The following is a 21398-nucleotide window of genomic DNA, read 5'->3' on the forward strand; positions in this document are numbered from 1 at the left end:
TTTATGTAAAATGATTTTTGTACCCCTGCTGTACTGCATTCTTTGAGACAAACTAGGTATGAATTTATTTGTGTAATTAGCAAGTGCATGATTCCCCCCCCCAAAAAAAGGAAATAGGTATGCTTGTCTTTCCTTCATTCCTAGCTGGATGGAAACCATAGTGGCCTAATGCTTAGGCTTTTAATATTTTATCTACCCCTGAGGCCCATTCCCCTTCATGGATTACTGCCTTGTCGTGGCGAAGGGGCTTGCGTAATTCAATGAAGCTATGAGCTATGCCGTGCAGGGCCACCCAAGACGGACAGGTCATAGCTGAGAGTTCTGACAAAACGTGATCCACTGGAGAAGGAAATGGCAACCCACTCCAGTATCTTTGCCATGAAAACCCTATGGACAGTACCAAAAGGCAAAACGATATGACGCTGGAAGATGAGCCCCTCAGGTCGGAAGGCGTCCAATATGCTACTGGGGAAGAGCAGAGGGCTAGTACTAGTAGCGCCAGAAAGAATGAAGCGACTGGGCCAAAGCCGAAAGGACGCTCAGCTGTGGATATGTCTGGTGGTGAAAGGAAAGTCCGATGCTGTAAAGATTTTTTCTCCATAGGAACCTGGAATGTAAGATCCATGAATCAAGGCAAGCTGGACGTGGTCAAACAAGAGATGACAAGACTGAACATCGACATCTTAGGTATCAGCGAACTAAAATGGACAGGAATGGGTGAATTTAATTCAGATGACCATCAGGTATACTACTGCGGGCAAGAATCCCTCAGAAGAAATGGAGTAGCCTTCATAGTCAATAAAAGAGTAGGAAAATCAATACTGGGATACAATCCTCAAAATGACAGAATGATCTCAGTTCGAATCCAAGGCAAACCATTCAATATCACAGTAGTCCAAGTCTATGCCCCAACCACCAGTGCTGAAGAGGATGAAATTGACCGGTTCTATGAAGCCCTACAGCACCTTATAGAAGTAACACCAAAAAATGATGTCCTTATCATCATGGGGGATTGGAATGCTAAAGTAGGAAGCCAAAAGATAACTGGAATAACAGGCAAGTTTGGCCTTGGAGTACAAAATGAAGCAGGGCACAGGCTGATAGAATTTTGTCAAGAGAATACGATGGTCATAGCAAACACTCTTTTCCAACAACCCAAGAGACGGCTCTACACATGGACATCACCAGACGGTCAACACAGAAATCAGATTGACTATATGCTCTGCAGCCAAAGATGGAGAAGCTCTATACAGTCGGTAAAAACAAGACCAGGAGCTGACTGTGGCTCAGACCATGAGCTTCTCCTTGCAAAGTTTAGGCTTAAACTGAAGAAAGTAGGGAAAAGCACTAGGCCAGTCAGGTATGAATTAAATCATATCCCTGTTGAATATACAGTAGAGGTGACAAATAGATTTAAGGAATTAGATCTGATAGACAGAGTGCCTGAAGAACTATGGACAGAGGTTCGCGACATTGTACAACAGGTAGCAACCAAAACTATCCCAAAGAAAAAGAAATGCAAGAAAGCAAAATGGCTGTCTGAGGAAGCTTTGCAAATAGCTGAGGAAAGAAGGGAAGCGAAAGGCAAGGGAGAAAAACATAGATATGCCCAATTGAATGCAGAATTCCAGAGAATAGCTAGAAGAGATAAGAATGCCTTCTTAAATGAACAGTGCAAAGAAATAGAAGAAAACAATAGAATAGGGAGGACCAGAGATCTTTTCAAGAAAATTGGAGAGATGAAGGGAACGTTTAATGCAAAAATGGGCATGATAAAGGACCAAAATGGCAGGGACCTAACAGAGGCAGAAGAGATTAAGAAGAGGTGGCAAAATTACACAGAAGAACTATACAAGAATGAGCTTAACGTCCCAGATAATCACAATGAGGTGGTCACTGACCTCGAGCCAGACATCCTAGAATGTGAGGTGAAGTGGGCCTTAGAAAAGCTGAGCAACCACAAAGCTAGTGGAGGTGACAGTATTCCAGCTGAGCTATTCAAAATCTTAAAAGACAGTGCAGTAAAAGTGCTACACTCAATTTGCCAGCAAATTTGGAAAACTCAACAGTGGCCACAGGATTGGAAAAGATCAGTTTACATTCCAATTCCAAAGAAAGGCAGTGCCAAAGAATGTTCAAACTATCGCACCATTGCACTCATTTCTCATGCTAGTAAAGTCATGCTTAAAATCCTACAAGCTAGACTTCAGCAGTATGTGGATCGAGAACTACCAGAAGTACAGGCAGGATTTCGAAGAGGCAGAGGAACTAGAGATCAAATTGCCAACATACGCTGGATCATGGAGAAAGCTAGGGAGTTCCAGAAAAACATCTACTTCTGCTTCATTGACTATGCTAAAGCCTTTGATTGTGTGGATCATAACAAACTGTGGCAAGTTCTTAAAGAGATGGGAGTACCAGACCATCTTATTTGTCTCTTGAGAAACCTATATGCGGGTCAAGAAGCAACAGTGAGAACTGGACACGGAACCACTGATTGGTTCAAAATTGGGAAAGGAGTCCGGCAAGGCTGTATACTGTCGCCCTGCCTATTTAACTTATATGCAGAGCACATCATGAGAAAGGCAGGGCTAGATGAATCAAAAGTTGGAATTAAGATTGCCGGAAGAAATATCAACAACCTAAGATACGCAGATGATACCACTCTAATGGCAGAAAGTGAAGAAGAACTAAAGAGCCTCTTGTTGCGGGTGAAGAAGGAGAGTGCAAAACTTGGGTTGAAACTTAACATTAAGAAAACCAAGATCATGGCAACTGGCCCTCTCAATTCCTGGCAAATAGATGGGGAAGAAATGGAGGTAGTGACAGATTTTGTTTTCCTGGGCTCCAAGATCACTGCAGATGGGGACTGTAGCCAAGAAATTAAAAGACGCTTGCTCCTGGGGAGGAAAGCCATGGCAAATCTAGACAGCACACTAAAAAGCAGAGACATCACCCTGTCAACAAAAGTGCGTATAGTCAAGGCTATGGTCTTCCCAGTTGCAATGTATGGCAGTGAAAGTTGGACCATAAGAAAGGCTGAGCGCCAAAGAATTGAGGCCTTTGAACTATGGTGCTGGAGAAGACTCCTGCGAGTCCCTTGGACTGCAAGGCGATCAAACCGGTCAGTCCTAGAGGAGATCAATCCTGACTGCTCTTTAGAAGGCCAGATCCTGAAGCTAAAACTCAAATACTTTGGCCACCTAATGAGAAGGAAGGACTCACTGGAGAAGAGCCTAATGCTGGGAAAGATCGAGGGCAATAGAAGAAGGGGACGACAGAGAATGAGGTGGCTGGATGGAGTCACTGAAGCAGTAGGCGTGAGCTTAAATGGACTCCAGAAGATGGTAGAAGACAGGAAGGCCTGGAGGAATGTTGTCCATAGGGTCGCGATGGGTCGGACACGACTTCGCAGCTAACAACAACAACGAGGCCCATTCCCTACCACAGTCTCAACTGATCACTAAATTATGATGCTTTTAGAAAATATTGCAGTTAGTAATTGTTTAAATTGAATACAAGCTCTGACAAAGATACTGCTGCTAAATTTTGATATTTTTTTTGGCTTGTATTTGCCTAACTTTCCCCAGTCTGCAGAAGGATAAATAACATTCTGTAGATCTGTCTTTTTCAACATGAGCAACTTTAAGATGTGTGAACTTCAACTCCCAGAATCCTCTAGGCAGCCTCTGGGAGTTGATATCTACTCATCTAGACATCATCATCACCACTACCACCACCACCACCACCACCACCACCACCATCATCATCTATAGCAGGGGTGTCAAACTCACAACATCACATGACGTGTTGCAATGTATCACAACTTTTTCCCTTGCCGGCAATGGGGTGGGCGCGGTTTCACCATGACACATCTGGGCCGTCAGCCAGCAGTTTGACACCCATGATCTATAGGTTTAATGTCTTCTCTACAATAGAGCAATCTATATGAAGATAGCCAGTATCTGAGCATTATAAAAACACATTTTTATGGTTTATGGTAGTACCAATAGTGGCAAAGGAGGGAACAGAATCCTGTTATCAGACTGCAGTGTAAAAGTACTTAAGCAAGCCATTGCAAAATCATCCCATAGTGTTATCAGATGTTATATTCTCATTGTAAAGTCACTGTGTCATTTACTTTGCTTTTTCATTCCTGTGTAGCCTTCCAAGAAATGGATAAGTACTCTTCTTATTCCAATGAAATTAAAAGGATAGTTACATGACCTGTGTATTATTTCAGATTACTGATTTGTCTATATACCTGCTACTGGTATAGCTAGTTGTTTTGCTGTCAATGGACTTCCTTGTGGGTCAGTGGTCACAGCCTAAATCCAAGACATAAAGCCAATGGTCTCTGTTGTAGAAGAATAGGGAGCTTCAAGACTGTTGTCTAGGAGATGCTGTTCCCCAGATGTCTCCCCATCTGGGTGTAATTTCCATTTGTGATGTATCTGTCAATTGACTTGCTTCTGCTTTCCAAGCCACCCCACAATTTCTCACAGAGAAGTGCAATCATGTCCTTGAAAAAGGTTGTACACCACTCTACCAGACTATTAGCCTTTTATCTGTCTCTTTCTTCTTCCTGCCCTCTTCTCTTTTTCTTTACCTATAAAATGAAAAGGTTTTATCTTAGGTTTTGTCACTAGTGCATTTTACAATGACATCTTGGACTGAGCATTTGGCTATGTCATTTCTTCTTTATTCATTTTAACAAGAGAAACGAGGACACAGCACGACATAAATGCCATCAATTGACAAAATATCCTTCAAATACTCTTGCATCAGAATCATTCAATTGCAAACATCAAAAAGCAAATCCATTACAAGCTCTTGCTTGAAAGAGCTGTTCTGAAACAGTTAAAAAAAGATATAAAAACCAAAACACTTTTAAAAAGTGGAAATCAATAGGCATAATCTCTGCATCTTTGACAAATTTACAGCATTTCTTATGTTATAAAACAAAAGAACTACAGCATTCCTATTTTGAAGACCAGGAAATTCACACGTGTTGATAGAGATCTAATTGGCTGAAGATTATTATTCCAAGAGTGACAAAATGAGACATTCCAGCTCTTATGCTATCTCATAAGACAGATGAATCTAACTCTAAGAGAATACCACTCAAAATCCATCAGCATTTCCATCCATATTTCAGTATTACATCCTGGTTTTTAGCTAATTATAGTTTTTTTAAAGGGTTTTTAAAGATATGAAGATGGAACCAAAGTGTCAGCACTGTCTGTATGGTGAACATCCTGACGTTTTCAAAGGTTTTGCAAGTTTGTACAGTATTTCAGTACTTGAAAATTTGCCTGACTAGAGAAGACATAGAAGATGAAATTGTGCTTCTTGAGGATTTCTCTTGCCTCAGATCATCTCTCCCTTACAACTTAGACAAGATGATGGAACTAGCTGAGAAGATGAACTTGTCAGTTTTGATTAGAGAAAATATATTGATTAATTTTAATGCTGATTGGAAACTACTTTTGGTCTTTTGGCATGAGTTAGAAAAAAATTCAGTTATGATATATAGGGGGTTGACTACTAGAAAAATAGTAGATAATAGAAAAAAGTAGTTAGAGCAGGTGTGACCAGGCTGTGGCATGGTAAGACGCCAATTTAAATTTACACTTATCACTTTTGTAAAAGAAAACCAGAAGTCATTTCTTTATATTTCTTTTTCTGCTTTTCTGCACTTTTAGCTTTGCTCTCCCTTTCTTTGCTGTTTTCTTTTTCTTGTCTTAATTATTAAATCTCATAAAGTTATCTAAAAAGACTTAGAATTTTGGAAAATGCACGACAGCTCAATTAGAGGACAGCTGAAATAGAGACTGAGAGCCATGTTTATTCCTACATGGCTGAGTAAAAAGATCTGTAAATAACTTTGTAGTTCTAAATGCAAATAAGCAGGTTTGCTACTATGGATAACAAGTGAGTTTGGCAGTTTAGCTTAATTACAGAAAGTGCCTGAGGCAGCCATATTATTATACAGTAAATGTTCTACCAGAACATAACTAAGCTTGAAATATAAACAATACATGCACTTGGCAAAGGTGCAGTGACCATTATTTTTTGTGCCTTTCTGTTATAAATTGGGAAGGGAATAATTTAAAACCTCCCTGCCAAACCTCTTCTTCCAAATAAAAGATCATTATGATAGGCTTCCACCAGCCAGGCTGAACCTTCTGACATCTGTCTGCCTTGGCTACAGAGGTGTTAGCCTTTCCACCCAGAGTTTCTCCTTCCAGTCCAGCTCTAGAAAATAGAATGAGAAATACTTTGCTGTTTCTGCCTAAAGTCAACAGGTGCAGAATTTAACAAATCTTGTGCCAATCTTAAAACACAAGGAATTGTGAAGTTTGGGGGGGGGAGTTTTTTTTTAATGAGAAAATCCTTTTAAACCAAATGATGCTTACATTTCTACCTACAAATAGGATTTCATTAAAGAGAAATACAGTATAAGAAAAACAGTAATTTCACATTGAAATTTCCAGTCAGTGTAATTTAAACATAGTTAAAGTTTTAGACCTTTAACACGTTCGTTGCAGAGGAAATGGTGGGAGGGTCATCAGAACTGTCTGCCTGAATGTTCATCAACATCTCTTCCAGTTCGTTTCCCCCTTATCTTCTTATCTTCAGTTTTATAGAATGTGGGGAGAAGTAAATGTTAACCTCTTTAACCTGATTATTACTTTGCCAAATTGAGAACAATGTCTCTCATCCATGATATCTAGATCCAGCCATCAAATCAGAAATTATCTAGTGATGTTCCTTATGAACCTTGGTGGAACTACAAAGTACAGTTCGGTTTTCAAGCACTGTGATTTTGAAAAAAAGTGACAGTAGATTGAAGAACCCCAATTTATGGAAATAAAAGTTGAATTCCATCCATATAGGCCTATCATTTATCATATGCTTTAGGTGGCACTCTTGTTGCTATACCAGAGGCAGGAGTTCATCATAATTTCCTTAATTAAACTTCCCACAGTCTTTTCTCTCCGCCTCTGATTTTAAGTCTAAATGATAGCAGATTGAGGATGGCAATTTAGTGGTTCAAAAGCATTATGGTTTAGACAGATTATGCAAGATGACTAAAGAGAATATGTTTCCATTATTTAGGAAAATGCATGATACTCCAAGCAAAAGGAATCAGTAAACAGTTGAATATAAACTGCTGAGACACCTTTAATTTTTTTCAGACATTAGTCTAAACTTACAGGACAGTTGCTTATTATAATTTGTGTCATACTTTGCTTACTACTGGGCTAAACAGGGCCTGGGATTCACAGATAAAAAAGTTGCTTCAGACCATCTGGGGGCATGAGTATGTCTTCTCTTAAACCAGGAATGTACAAACTATACTCCCACTATATAAATATTCATAGAAGAAAAAGGTATTCGTCTCACAAGATTTTTTCGTACCTTGCCAGTTTTATCGGACTTAAGAGAAGGCAGCAATCAAGGAAATTGTCACAAGGCTGGAAATTTATGTATTATTTTAACATAGACTTTCCTAATTGGAGTCTTCAAATGAAGATATGCTGCTTGGTAATTTTAAGGATTATGGCCTGAATGTATCTAGAGAGTGAAAGACTTGCAACAAATGATCCTCTTTCCATTCATCAGACTATTACATCTGTCTTCAGTTGAATAGTTATACCAATCCAGGTCAAAAGAAGACAAATATCTTCTCTAAAAGAACTGGAGATTGATACAAGCATTAAGCATTAGAAAATCCTAAACAGGTTTGCTCTGAAGGAAATCTCATAGCATTCAATGAGATTTACTCCCTCGATCAGGCTTTTCTGGAGCCAGCATTGAAACAAGAAGTATCAACTTCTTATAAGGAAGAAATATTTTCTGGAAACATTTTGAAGGATGATAAAAATCAATGGGAGCAGCACAAAAATTTTTTAAGGAAAAAAGGCTATTTGGGTGATTTGTACTGGGATCAAAGCTAGATATATGCCTATGTCTGTTTGTTTCTCTCTCTCTCTCTCTCTCTCTCTCTCTCTCTCTCTCTCTCTCTCTCTCTCTCTCTCTGTGTGTGTGTGTGTGTGTGTGTGTGTGAGAGAGAGAGAGAGAGGATATGTTTTTGAGAAGAAGAAAAAAGGGGAAGTTGAAGTAGTTTCATTTTAAATAGACTGTTATTGCTACTGAAAAGGATTGAGATAGTTTTAAATATATTGTGAATCATCTAATCTCACTCTACTCTGATCACATTTAGAGGTTGATAAGATGCTGTATTGCAAAAAATGTTGGAATTCAAAAGATCCTGGAGTTCAATAGATTCCCAACAATTGATGAGATACTGGTCTTTGATTTAATTATATATCTACCCTTTTCTTTTAATTCCTGTCTTGTGATGGCTTTGAACTTGACTTTTAAATTCTCCCATTTTCCTTGGTCTACATTCTGTAATGAAAATTTTAAAGATTTCTTTATAAAAGGAAAATTGCTCTAAATGACTTAGCTATTCCCAAGAGAAGCACTAACAACTTGCAAGCTTAGAGTCACAACGAGCCTTTTAATACACAAGAGAGAAGAAAGATTAAATATTGTAGTGCTTGCAGAAAAACCTTAATCCATTAATTCTTCAGGGTCAAGAATTTCTATATGGAACTGAAATGTGATAATAACAAAGTCCTCTTTCCATAGTTTTGGCCAACCTATGTGATTGTCATATCAATAATATGTGCTGCCTAGTAGCACCATGGGGGAAGAATTGCACATACAGTTATAGAATATAAGGACTGCGGAGTATCTAGTTCCAGTGCAGAAATTCACTATCACAGCATTCAGAATAGATGGTGAGGTGTCTCTTCCATTGTTAAACAGTTCTTACTCTAAGAAATTATTCCTGATAGCCAATCAAAATCTGTTTCACTGTAATTCTTTTTCCTAGTTAAGCTGGAAAGTGAACAGATTCACTGTTAGTCCCTTCACCTTATCTTCAGAGTGGCAATTAGCCTCACCTTGCAGTATGTCATCTTTACAGAAGAAAAATAAAATAACATGATACATTTTTTTACAGATCATAAGACGTTCACCAGATGAACAGAATGGTGGAATGGGGGACAAAAACTTGGAGTCCCCTTCTTAGTAAAACACCCACACAAAACACCTGATCACCTATTCTGGCTGCTGGTGTCCCAGAGGAAATGAGAACATGTTTTTTTGTCTTGGATATCTCTGACTTGACTTGCAGTGCTCATTGCAGGCTTGAAAACTAGCTCAGTAGGAAGCAGTGTTCCTATTACATGCATTGGGCAATCAGCCAACAGTTTCTGCCCTATATACACTGTCTATTCCCTTCCCTTAAATGAGATCCCCAAGCAAAGTCCTGGTTGCTCTTCTTGTCTATTTGCTCAGTGAGCTCATTCTCTGGAAACTGCAATAGAACACAAGAATTATGGTTGCCAATAGAGTGTAATCCTAGAAAGAAAACAGTCATCCTACAAGTAAAAAGACAAAGGTGCAGAAATTTTAAAATACAATATTACTTTCTATGACAATGAAACAGGATCTCTTTTTTTCTTCATAATATAATGAATCCTCTGAAGTTGAGTATATTTTTGTATATCGTATAAATTTGAGTATGAGAGCTAATTCGGTGTAGTGGCAATGGGGCTAGTTTAGAAACTAGGAGACGGTGAGTTCTAGACCTGTCTTGGTCATGAAAGCTGCTGGGTGACTGAACCAATCACTCCCTCTCAACCCAGCACGCCTAATGCAGATGTTGTTAGGAGAAAATAGGACACAGGAATATTAGTTGTTTGATGCATAAGTTAGATGTTAAAATGGAGGGGAAAGTTACAGTAATAATACTCAGAAGAAGAGAAGAGCAGGAGGAAATTGGGATCTTGCCCACTCTCTCTCAGTCTTAGCAACTTTGCTAAGATTGAGAAACAGTTTAGCATAGTCTAGATGTTGTGCTATACTAACAATTCAAAAGCAGCTCTATGGTTTATAAACTCATGTGTGCTTAGGAAGTTGTATCTCAGTTTGCACTGAACCTTGCAACTGATGTAGCTATTTAATGAATCAAAATGAGCTGTTTTTTGCTTCTTAGTGTTTCCAAGCACCTTTTCTGAAGTTGAAACCCTTCAGCCCTACTGCATTTTACACACACACACACACACACACACACACACACACACACACACACACACACACACACACACACACACACAAGGTTCTACATTTAGGCAGGAAAAATCAAATGCATAGGTATAGTTTAGGTGGTACCTTGCTCAATAGTAGTAACTGTGAGAGGGATCTCGGAGTCACTTAAATATGAGCCAGCAGTGTGCTGCAGCTGCCAAAAAACCCAACACAGTGCTAGGCTGCATTAACAGAGGGATAGAATCAAGATCAAGTGAAGTACTAATACCACTTTACAATGCTTTGGTAAGGCCACACCTGGAATACTGCATCCAGTTTTGGTCACCACGATGTAAAAAAGATGTCCAGACTCTAGAAAGGGTACAGAGAAGAGCAACCAAGATGATTAGGGGGCTGGAGGCTAAAACATATAGGGAACGGTTGCTGGAATTGGGTATGTGTAGTTTAATGAAGAGAAGGGTGAGGGGTGACATGATAGCAGTGTTCCAATATCTCAGGGGCTGCCACAAAGAAGAGGGAGTCAAGCTGTTCTCCAAAGCGCCTGAGAGCAGGACAAGAAGCAACGGATGGAAACTAGTCAAGGAGAGAAGCAACCTAGAACTAAGGAGAAACTTCCTGACAGTTAGAACAATTAACCAGTGGAACAACCTGCCTCCAGAGGTGGTGAATGCTCCAACACTGGAGGTTTTTAAGAAGAGACTGGCCAGCCATTTGCCTGAAATGGTATAGGGTTTCCTGCCTGAGCAGGGGGTTGGACTAGATGACCTCCAAGATCCCAACTTTTTTTTATTATTATTATTAACACACACACACACACACAGATGCTTACATATCAAAATGTGCAATAATTTGGGGAATCGGGATTTGTTATACAGAAGTATTGTTCTCACATAGCTGAATTATGAGCTGTGCTTCAACATGGGAAATACCTATAAAATTGTTAAAGAGAAAAATGCAGAATACATTAGTGAAATGATAAAGATTTTATTTTCAATAAACAAGTCTTACAAAAGTGACAATTTGTTTTAGCCTACCACCCTTTAGCTCATGGGATAGTTTATTACTTTTAATAGTTCAGAATAGTGAAAGATAATATCTAAGACTGATCAAATATAGTACAGAAGAAGGCACTGTGCAAAAAAAGACTTTGGAAATGATCTGCCAGGAGAAAATTCAAATGTTAGTGAAATATGGAAAGAAAAATAGTCAGACCATTATAATGTTGTTTTAGAGAGAGCAGATCAGATCAGGTTTAGCACCTCAACTTTGATTCACACACATAATACAACATACACAAAGAAGCCAGATTCTGTATAACAACTCCAGAAACGCCCAAAAGTGAAATGTTGAAAGTTGGCTGGATTTTTGGCGCTTGTGATAAGAAAATATTAAGTTAGGCTGAACTGAGGCTTGGCTGCTATTAAACAGTTGGAGCCAAATTCTTTTGTTTGTTAAATGGAAAGTTGTAAAACAGGATTCTCATTGGCATTAGTAATTCTCATATCAAGAAAGGGAAAGACAATTAAAAAAATATTCTAAAAAGAAATGGCATGGCTACAAGATTGTATTAACACCATTGCCTAAGGCAGATCTAGGTAATTAGTGTCCCCCCACCCGCCACTCCAGATATTGCTACCTTGCAACTTCCGCCATCCTTCCAGGTGGACTAAGTAACTGAAGGTGCTGGTCTTGTAGTTTGACAATATTAAAGCAACACAATGCCTTACATTTGCCGTCTCTGCTATTATTGAACCTAAAATGAGTACCTTGAATAGAGAACTGGCCATTCGGTGAACCTAATGAGATACAGGAAGCCCACAAAAGAATCAGGCTTTGGCCTCAGCAGACATTCTATCAGGGGCTATTCTTGGTTTGTTGTTTGTTATTGGTTTTTTTGGGGGGGTGTACAAGTAAGCACATATTTTTAGGGGGAGGAAACAATATAAGCAAATACAAGGAAGGAAAGGATGTCTTCACGCATGAAAATGAATGCTATGAATCAGAGTAAAACAGTTTAATGCTAATAAAAGGATTGTGAGACCTTGTTTAATCTGGGATGTTAAATTGACACGGCCCTATTGCATGTCCAAATAACAAAGAATGTTGGGCTTGGACAGTTAAATCTTTAGAATATTTATTTATTTGTTTGTGGTCACAGACCAAAATACAAGTACAACAAAAGAAAAACATAGAGAAAGTAAAATCATAGACAATTGGACACCAGAAGCCTTGGCTGAGGGGAATTACAACATTCTCCTCTAATAGTTACAGCTCTTTAAAAAAAATTTAGAGACCTGAGAAGTAATGAATCTTTAGAATAAAGAATGCAAAAGATTCAGGGACTTACAGGCTTAGTGTGCCTTCTGTAAGCCTACTGTATTATTAATTTCATGTATTTTTCTTCAGTAACTGTTTAACTATATTATAAATTCCTGATATGTCAATGTATTTCTGCCTGCGTCTCACCATGGTTATTAGCCACCTGCAAGTGTCTCCCATCAGAAGTGCAGGTCTCACAGCAAATAGACTCATACCTTTCTGAGACAGAAGAGAGGAAAACTATTCTATTTTTTATTTTTATTTTTTTAAATCCCATTTATATCCTGCCCTTCTCCGAAGACTCAGGGCGGCTTACAATCTAAGAAGCACAAATCAATGTCCTTAGCAATAGCCTTCATTCTATGTATATGCCTGCTTATTAGGGCTTTCGGGCCCCCCAAGCGGCATTTTTACAAAGTCAGCTTATTGCCCCCAACAATCTGGGTCCTCATTTTACCTACCTCGGAAGGATGGAAGGCTGAGTCAACCTTGAGCCTGGTGGGACTCGAACCTGCACTAATTGCAGGCAGCTGGTGTTACTTAAGGAGGCATTAGCCCACTGCTCCACCAAGGACAGCAATTGCTCTCAGAAGCCAAGAGAAGTAACAGTAATTCTGGGGAAAGACAGAAGGGGAGGAAGAGAGAGAGGAGATAATAAAGTAATAAGTCTAAGATTTAAGCTGTGAAGCAGTCAAACAGTAAAGAAAAGGTTAAAAGTGTAAGGTAATAAAAGAGTGAGAGCAGGAGAGGTTAAATGAAGAACTCGGTGATTGAGCTGAGAAAAACATTGACAAGTTCAGAGAAAGAATCAAGGTTAAACTGAAGTCTAATTAGAGGAAATTAAGCTAAATTAAGATAGAAAAAAGAACACCTTTTAGAAATTCTGAGGATAAAAGTTTAAAAGAGACATAAATAAGGCCTCACAGTCTTTTAGTATGTGGGCATCCAGTGAATATTATATACAATTCTACAATAAGATATTTTAGTTTTTTTAAAAAAACTCTTTTGTCCTGCAAAGTTATCACCACTTATGAAAGAGCCTACATTTCTGAACAAGGCTCCACTAGTTTGCTACTATTTTGTAAAATGCCTTAGGCATTTTTGGCATTTAATGCATTTTGTTACAATTATTTGTCTTAACAGTGTGGTTCTAAAAACAAGGCATCTTGTATCCATTTTCTTAGACCAGGGGGAGGGTGAATAGCAAATTAAAGATCATGTAAACGTGCTTGGGGCCATGATAAATTTGTAATGAATTTATATAATTATTATAACATTCTGACTGCTCTCGCACTGTAGGGCACAGTGATATACAGTGTCTGTCTGTCTGTCTGTCTGTCTGTCTGTCTGTCTGTCTATCTATCTATCTATCTATCTATCTATCTATCTATCTATCTATCTATCTATCTATCATCTATCTATCTATCTATCTATCTATCTATCTATCTATCTATCTATCTATCTATCTATCTATCTATCTATCTATCATCTAAATCATAATGCTTATGCAATAAGAATGATAACTAAGTGGTGTGCTGTAATTTGTATGTATAAATTCCTTGTCTAAATAAACCTCTTGTCTAAATCCTTGAAAACTGTGTACTCCAACATTACTATTATTCTAAGGTAGTTTCCTAAGAAGGCACACACAAAAGACGCTTTAAAGTGCTTTCCCATTGCAAGAGAGAAGCTGAAAGGCAGCAGTTCTAAGGGCAGAGATGTCAGTTATGTCAACAATCACTTTCTCAGCTTCCCTGATATAGAGGAAGTTGCACTCTCAGATGGACAGATGATAATAAAGTTTTCAGTGTACTTCTATTCCAGTTTTCACTAGTGTTCTTACTTAGCCTTACCATATAATGTTTCTCAGAGATTTCAATCTCATTGAACTGAGTGAGGGCAAGAGATTCAGATGTCATAATCATAATCATAATAGTAAAGTTGGAAGGGACATTGGAGGTCATCTAGTCCAACCCCCTGCTCAGGCAGGAAACCCTATACCATTTCAGACAAATGCCTGTCCAGTCTCTTCTTAAAAATTTCCAGTGTTGGAGCATTCACAGCTTCTGGTGGCCGGTTGTTCCACTGGTTAATTGTTCTAACTGTCAGAAAGTTTCTCCTTAGTTCTAGGTTGCTTCTCTCCTTGATTAGTTTCCATCCGTTGCTTCTTGTCCTGCCTTCGGGCGCTTTGGAGAATAGCTTGACTCCCTCTTCTTTGTGGCAGCCCCTGAGATATTGGAACACTGCTATCATGTCACCCCAGTCCTTCTCTTCATTAAACTAGATATACCCAATTCCAGCAACCGTTCCTTATATGTTTTAGCCTCCAGTCCCCTAATCATCTTTGTTGCTCTTCTCTGTACTATTTCTAGAGTCTCAACATCTTTTTTACATCGTGATGACCAAAACTGGATGCAGTATTCCAAGTGTGGCCTTACCAAGGCATTGTAAAGTGGTATTAATACTTCATGTGATCTTGATTCTATCCCTCTGTTAATGCAGCCTAGCACTGTGTTGGTTTTTTTGGCAGCTGCAGCACACTGCTGGCTCATTTTGAAGTGACTGTCCACTAGGACTCCGAGATCCCTCTCACAGTTACTATTATTGAGCAAGGTACCCCCTATACTATACCTGTACATTTGGTTTTTCTTGCCTAAATGTAGAACCTTACTTTTTTCACCATTGGATTTCATTTTGTTAGCTAGCGCCCAGTGTTCAAGTCTGTCCAGATCCTCCTGTATCTTAAGCCTGTCTTCTGGAGTGTTGGCTATTCCTGCTTGCTTGGTGTCGTCTGCAAATTTGATGAGTTCCCTATCTATCCCCAAATCGTTGATGAAGATGTTGAAGAGCACTGATCCCAGAACAGAGCCCTGGGGCACCCCACTATACACTTCCCTCCATGTAGATGCAGTTCCTTTGAGGAACACACACTGAGTATGGCCGGTCAGGCAGCTACGAATCCATCTGGTGGTGATGCTGTAGCAGGTTGTGATCTACTTTATCAAATGCCTTACTGAAGTCCAAGTAAATTATATCCACAGCATTCCTCTGGTCCACTAATTTTGTCATTTGGTCAAAGAATGCAATAAGATTTGTCTGGCATGATCTGTTTTTGACAAACCCATGTTGGCTTTTAGTAATGATTTTGTTTGCCTCTAGATGCTCACTGATTCGTTGTTTGATTATCTTTTCCAGAATCTTCCCCGGTATTGAGGTCAGGCTGATAGGTCTGTTATTTTCTGTATCCATTTCCCTCCTTTTTTGAATATGGGAACTACATCAGCTCTTTTCCAGTCCTCTGGTAGTTCCCTAGTGCTCCAGGATCTTTGAAAAATATAGTTCAGTGGTTCTGAGATCACATCTGCCAGTTCCTTGAGAACCTTGGGGTGTAATCCACCTGGGCCTGGTGATTTGAACTTATCTAGCCTGGAGAGGTGCTCACTTACCATTTTCTTGCCTATCTTAACTTGTGTTTTTATTCTGTTTTTATGGCACTATTTTTGATAGGTTGGTCTGTTTTTTCCCTTTGTGTAAAGACAGATGCAAAAATGAGTTAAGGAGTTCTGCTTTCTCTCTGTTGCTTGTCACCTTCTTGCCACTTTCACCCACTAATGGACCAATCATTTCCTTCACTTTTTTCTTGTTTTTTACATGTTCAAAGAAGCTTTTTTGTTATTTTTGACTTTGGTCGCAAGCCTTAGTTCATTTTGAGCCTTAGCTTTCCTCACTTCGTCTTTGCAGGCTCGGGCTATTTGCTGATATTCTGACTTAGTTATGTGCCCCTGTTTCCACTTTCTATACTTGCCCTTTTTATCTTTCAATTTATCAGAGAGTTCTTTATGCAGCCATGCTGGTTTCTTTTGAGAGCTGTTATTTTTCCTCTTTGTTGGTATTGTGCTAGACTGGGCTTTTATTATCTCACTTTACAAAATTTCCCAAGCTTCTTGAGTTATTTTCCCCTTGAGGATTCTCATCCATGGAATCCTTCCCAAGCTTTCTCTAAGTTTATTGAAATTAGCCCTCTTAAAGTCTAAGACTCTAATTTGACTGTATTCTATTGCTTGTGCTTCCATAATGTTGAATTCCAATATTGCATGATCACTTCCTCCCAAGGTTCCTGTGGCTTCAACTCCTTCTATCATTTCATCTCTGTTAGTGAGAATTAGATCCAAAATGGCTAATCCCCTAGTTCCCTTCTCTACTTTTTGAGTGACAAAGTTGTCTGCTAGGTTTGTCAGGAATCTCTTTGATCTTCCACTTGGTGCAGAGTTTGTCTCCCAGTTGATGTCAGGGTAGTTAAAGTCCCCCATTACTATTGTGATGTGCTTCCTACATACCTTAGTTAGCTGACTGGCAAAAAGTTCATCTATTTCCTCTATTTGGTTGGGTGGCCTATAGTATGCACCTATGGCAATGTCATTTTTTCTCCCTTTTATATTGACCCAAACGCTTCTTGTCCCTACTGGCAGTAGCACCTGGAAGACACCTGACCTCTTTTGAAACCTCTGTGGCCTTTCCTAAACTTACATCCCTTATAACTGAATCACCAACCAAAAGATGGCTTCTCTTTTTGGATGCTTTTCTGTTCTTGCATGACTGATGTGTAATACCTGATTCTCACTTCTCCCTGTCAAAAGCAAGTTCTTCATCTTGGACCACAATCCCGTGCTTATTTGAGTTATCATCCCAAATACCTTTACCGGTCTCCTTAATGTCCCTATTAAGGTCAGCAAGGGCAACGTATCTGTTGTGCAGGGACACAGCAAAAGCTTTGTGTTTATGGTTCACAGCTCTCACCCTGCCAGATCCCATGATTGTGCACACTGCCCTTCTCCTGCAGGATCTTTGTGGTAGAGGGGGCAGATAGCACGGAGGCTCAATAGAATAGAAGGGCTGAACTGGACACCTAATTTCTGCCTGAAGAGCACGGATTACAGACCCTAGATAAATAATCTGTCCTTGCAGACGAGTGATTTGTTTACAGGTAGGACAGTTTCCAAGTTTGAAAAGGGTACTGTGAAAGACAGCTGCAAAACAAGTGCTGCACTGAACTAAGCCTGACATCCTTAGATAGAAGGATGTACCACTGCTGTTTATGATTATTAATTATTAGCTATTTCTCTGGCCACCCCCAACAGACTTACAGAATGTAGCACCTCCCACAGCTCTGAGAAGCTTAAATTTGGCTTGAATTTTAGGGAGAGCCAAACAGATCCAATCAGCTACTTCTCTGGCCACCCGTAACAGACTTACAGAATGTAGCGTAGATGTATTGCTGATTCTTGGCCTGAGGAGATTGACACATGTAGAGGTAATTTCCTTACTTAATACTCCATGGACTAGACACTTTTTTAATGGCCAGGATGGAGGGAATAGGTGTGAAGTCTACGAGGAATGGGTAAACATGAAAAGTGAGTTGGGTTACACCTTGCACATGGATGGGTTGGAGTAGGGCATTTCAATTTTGTAAATAAGCATGGGTTGGAGAATTTTATTTGTTTTAAGTGGTATTATGCCTTTTTATAACACAACAGTTTTTAACAGTTTTGAATGAAGGGGCTTCTTTATAAATAGCACTGTAAAGCTGGTTTCTGATACTTACTAAGAAGAGTTCCCTGTTGTGTTTGGGGCTGAAAGAAGATTCCGGCAAATGCACTTCTACCTCCCAAAGTAATGTTGAATGCATCCCTGCATTTGGAAACATATTCTCCACAAAACCTTAGCCCTACTTGCATCCAGCAAGAATCAAAATATTCATTCTATCAAAGAATCTTTATTTACCAATTTCCAAATAGGTTGATTCCTATTTTCATATTTTATTGTGCAATTATTTTAACAGACAAAATCACTGAAAGATCCCTTTGCATTTTATCTGATTTGCTGTCCTGAACTATAAAGTACCCTGTTACTCTCACATAACCACCTGCTCACTATAGGCAGCCAAATTCTCCAGCTGTTTTGCAGTCCCTTGAAATGCAGTTATTTTCTTCCGGTGAGCTTCTGCATTGGGAGGAAAGCACTTGCCTAGTCACATTTGCTTTGTGACGGAAGATAAAGGTTGCCAATTAATCCCCTGCCTTCCAACCTGCAGTTTGCAAATTGCCATACTGAAGGTACCACACAGGACTACTATTACCACCACCAGTAATTTATAACACACTTAAAAAGCATAGAATGGAAATAAAGGAGCATTTATTAATAACAATAATCCTATTTACATAGGCTCTTGACTTGAATTTGCTATACAAGTAGCAGCAAGAGCCAAAATATGAAAGGAGGCTCATCATGTAACTGTGTAGGATAGGAGTAGGCAGTGTTGGCTCTTTTATGACTTGTGGACTTCAACTCCCAGAATTCTGGGAGTTGAAGTCCACGAGTCATAAAAGAGCCAAGGTTGCCTACCCCTGGTGTAGGATATGCTTCCTCCACAATGGCAATAGTGGAGGAGTAGCATACTTCAGTGCCCCAAAGGCTCAAATTAAGATTCTGTAGTGCCACCTGGCTATACCTATGGACAAGTGCAGAGCTGTGCATGGAATAGACACATGAGAGAAAAAGAGGAAAATTTCAAACAACCTGGACTATTTTAAAGCCAGCTCAGTGTAGCAATAACATAACCGCAACTCCAAATTCTCTTTCTGTTACTCAATTCCAAATCTCTGGTTATCTACTTTTAATTTTTCTTTTAACTGTGAGTATGAAAACCATTGAAAACTAAACCCCTCTGCAGACAATTGTTCTCTTGATTTCATCTTATATTCTCTATGTTCTTATTATAATAATCCTCAATAGGTTAACCACATCCCTTTGCCTGCTATTTCTTTCCTATAAAATGCTTTTGTGTCGAGACCCATAAAAGCATTTTTGGCCACCATCTGGGTTTATATCTGTTAGGAATTGATATTACTATTACTATTATATCAGATGGAAGTTGGATTGGTCATTTCACTGATGAAGCACTGACTCAAATATTGATATTCTCAACCATCAGATGATGTTGTCTTGGCAGGCTTCTGAATGAGGCTCTATATCCCCAAACTTTTTGGCACCATGGATTGGTTTCATGGAAGAAAATTTTTCCATGGATCAGGGAGTGGGATGGTTTCAGTTTCCCTCGCTCGCCTCCCACTCACTTCCGCTGTGCGACCCGGTTCTTATTGGTCCATGGCGCAGGGGTTGGGGACCCCTACAAGTACAGACTAGATGTCTCTGAAGATGGGTGGCAAACCAATTTAATAAATAAAATAACTGTCCTAGGAGTTTTTTTTAAGGAAGGAGTGACACTGGATAACATGAACAGGTAGGAGGATCAAGGAAATTTCCCCCCCCCCAATGTAATTCATGGATGGAAATGTTTAATGAAAGCTGGTAAACTCCTGGGCTGGTCAAAAAAGGAATAACACAGGGAAGGAACAAGGAATACACAAAGAAGGGGAGGAAGAACTGTAGCATTCTGGAACAAAGGGAAATTGTTTAGTCTAACTGTTGCTTTCTTGCTTTTTGTAATCAGCTTTTGCACCAGAGAAATTTCATGCAAGTGTGGGAAACATGTACATGGATGGGATATACTGAAGGAGGGAATAGGGAGTGTACAGGAATGATTGATGTCTTTCTTATGATGTAATGGCTCTGTTGTCTGATTTTCATTGGCTAATTAAGTTTATAAAGCAATGCTACCAATTTTATATGTGTGGCACTTCTGGACATTTCCAGATCGTTGGCCACCCAGCTGCTTAATTTGATCAAATAAAGTGCTGCTTGATCAAGAAGTCTTCATTTGGGTTATCTGATTAGATTGATATGGTATCTCAAAGTTAAGTAAGGGACTGGGACCTTACAGAACAAAGAAATTAGCTGGGGTCTCAGTACATGGAACCTTATCAGAAGTGGGCAATATTTTCTCTGAGCTGTGTAAATGCCTGTGTACAAAACTCAGTGTCCCATTCATTGTCAGAGGCAACACACTAGTTGTACTTTTGCAAAGGACTAAGCAAAGGAAGAGACAGAGAGAGACAAGGAGGGAAGAAGATTCTCACATAAGAGCTAGGCCAAATCCACAGACCTCTGCAGGCCTACCATTCTTGCAAAAAGTAAATATATTTGCAGATGGCTCAGGGTAGATGGTCTTCTTAAATTAAATAATACTTGATGAGAACTCATGATTTAAAATTGCCAAATTTTTAAAAAGGAGAAAAACGAGGAAATCACGAACTTACTTCCTTTTGCTAATCAAGTCTTGTTCCCCCCCCCTGCTGTTTGAAAGGCAATTTTCCCTCTCATGTTACCACTTGTCTCTGAAGAGGTACTTGAGAAATGTGAGAAACTTTGGAGTTTTGCCCACCTAATTTTGCCTTCATTTCTCCTCTTCTACATTCTTGGCTAATTGAGACTGATCTCCAACACCACCTTATACCAGCATTCAATCTTATCGAATATCCCAATTATAGGACATAGTAGGTATTCCTTCTGAGAATCGGAAATCAAGATTAATGTTGATTGAAAGGCAGAGCAGAGAACGAGATGTAAAATAGTGGTCAGAGAAAGAGGATTTGTCTGTTTTGTTATTCCTTTAGTTAAACATCCATAGAAAGTTATAAAAATAATATAGGTTGGAAATGTGAACAACATGAGGGGACATTTAATCATGCTTGGTGGACATATAAAAAAGCTGAAAGAAATTTGGATTCAAATACAGAAGTTGATACAAAAGATTCAAAAGATCAACATTCAATTAAAACCAGAATTTTTCCTTTTAGAACTAATAGATAAATAGTTAGGAAAAAGTATTATATCAATTATTCAAAAATATTCAAATATTTCAATATAAGACTACAGTGGCAAGATTATTAAGTGCACAGAGATGGAAAAATACCATACAGCCCATTACAGAGTTGATGAAATTGACAGATCTTGATGAAATAGACAACTGATTTCTTTGATTAAAGAAAAGA

This window comes from Vipera berus, assembly GCF_964194415.1.
Source record: "Vipera berus genome assembly, chromosome: 5".
Lineage (NCBI taxonomy): Eukaryota > Metazoa > Chordata > Lepidosauria > Squamata > Viperidae > Vipera > Vipera berus.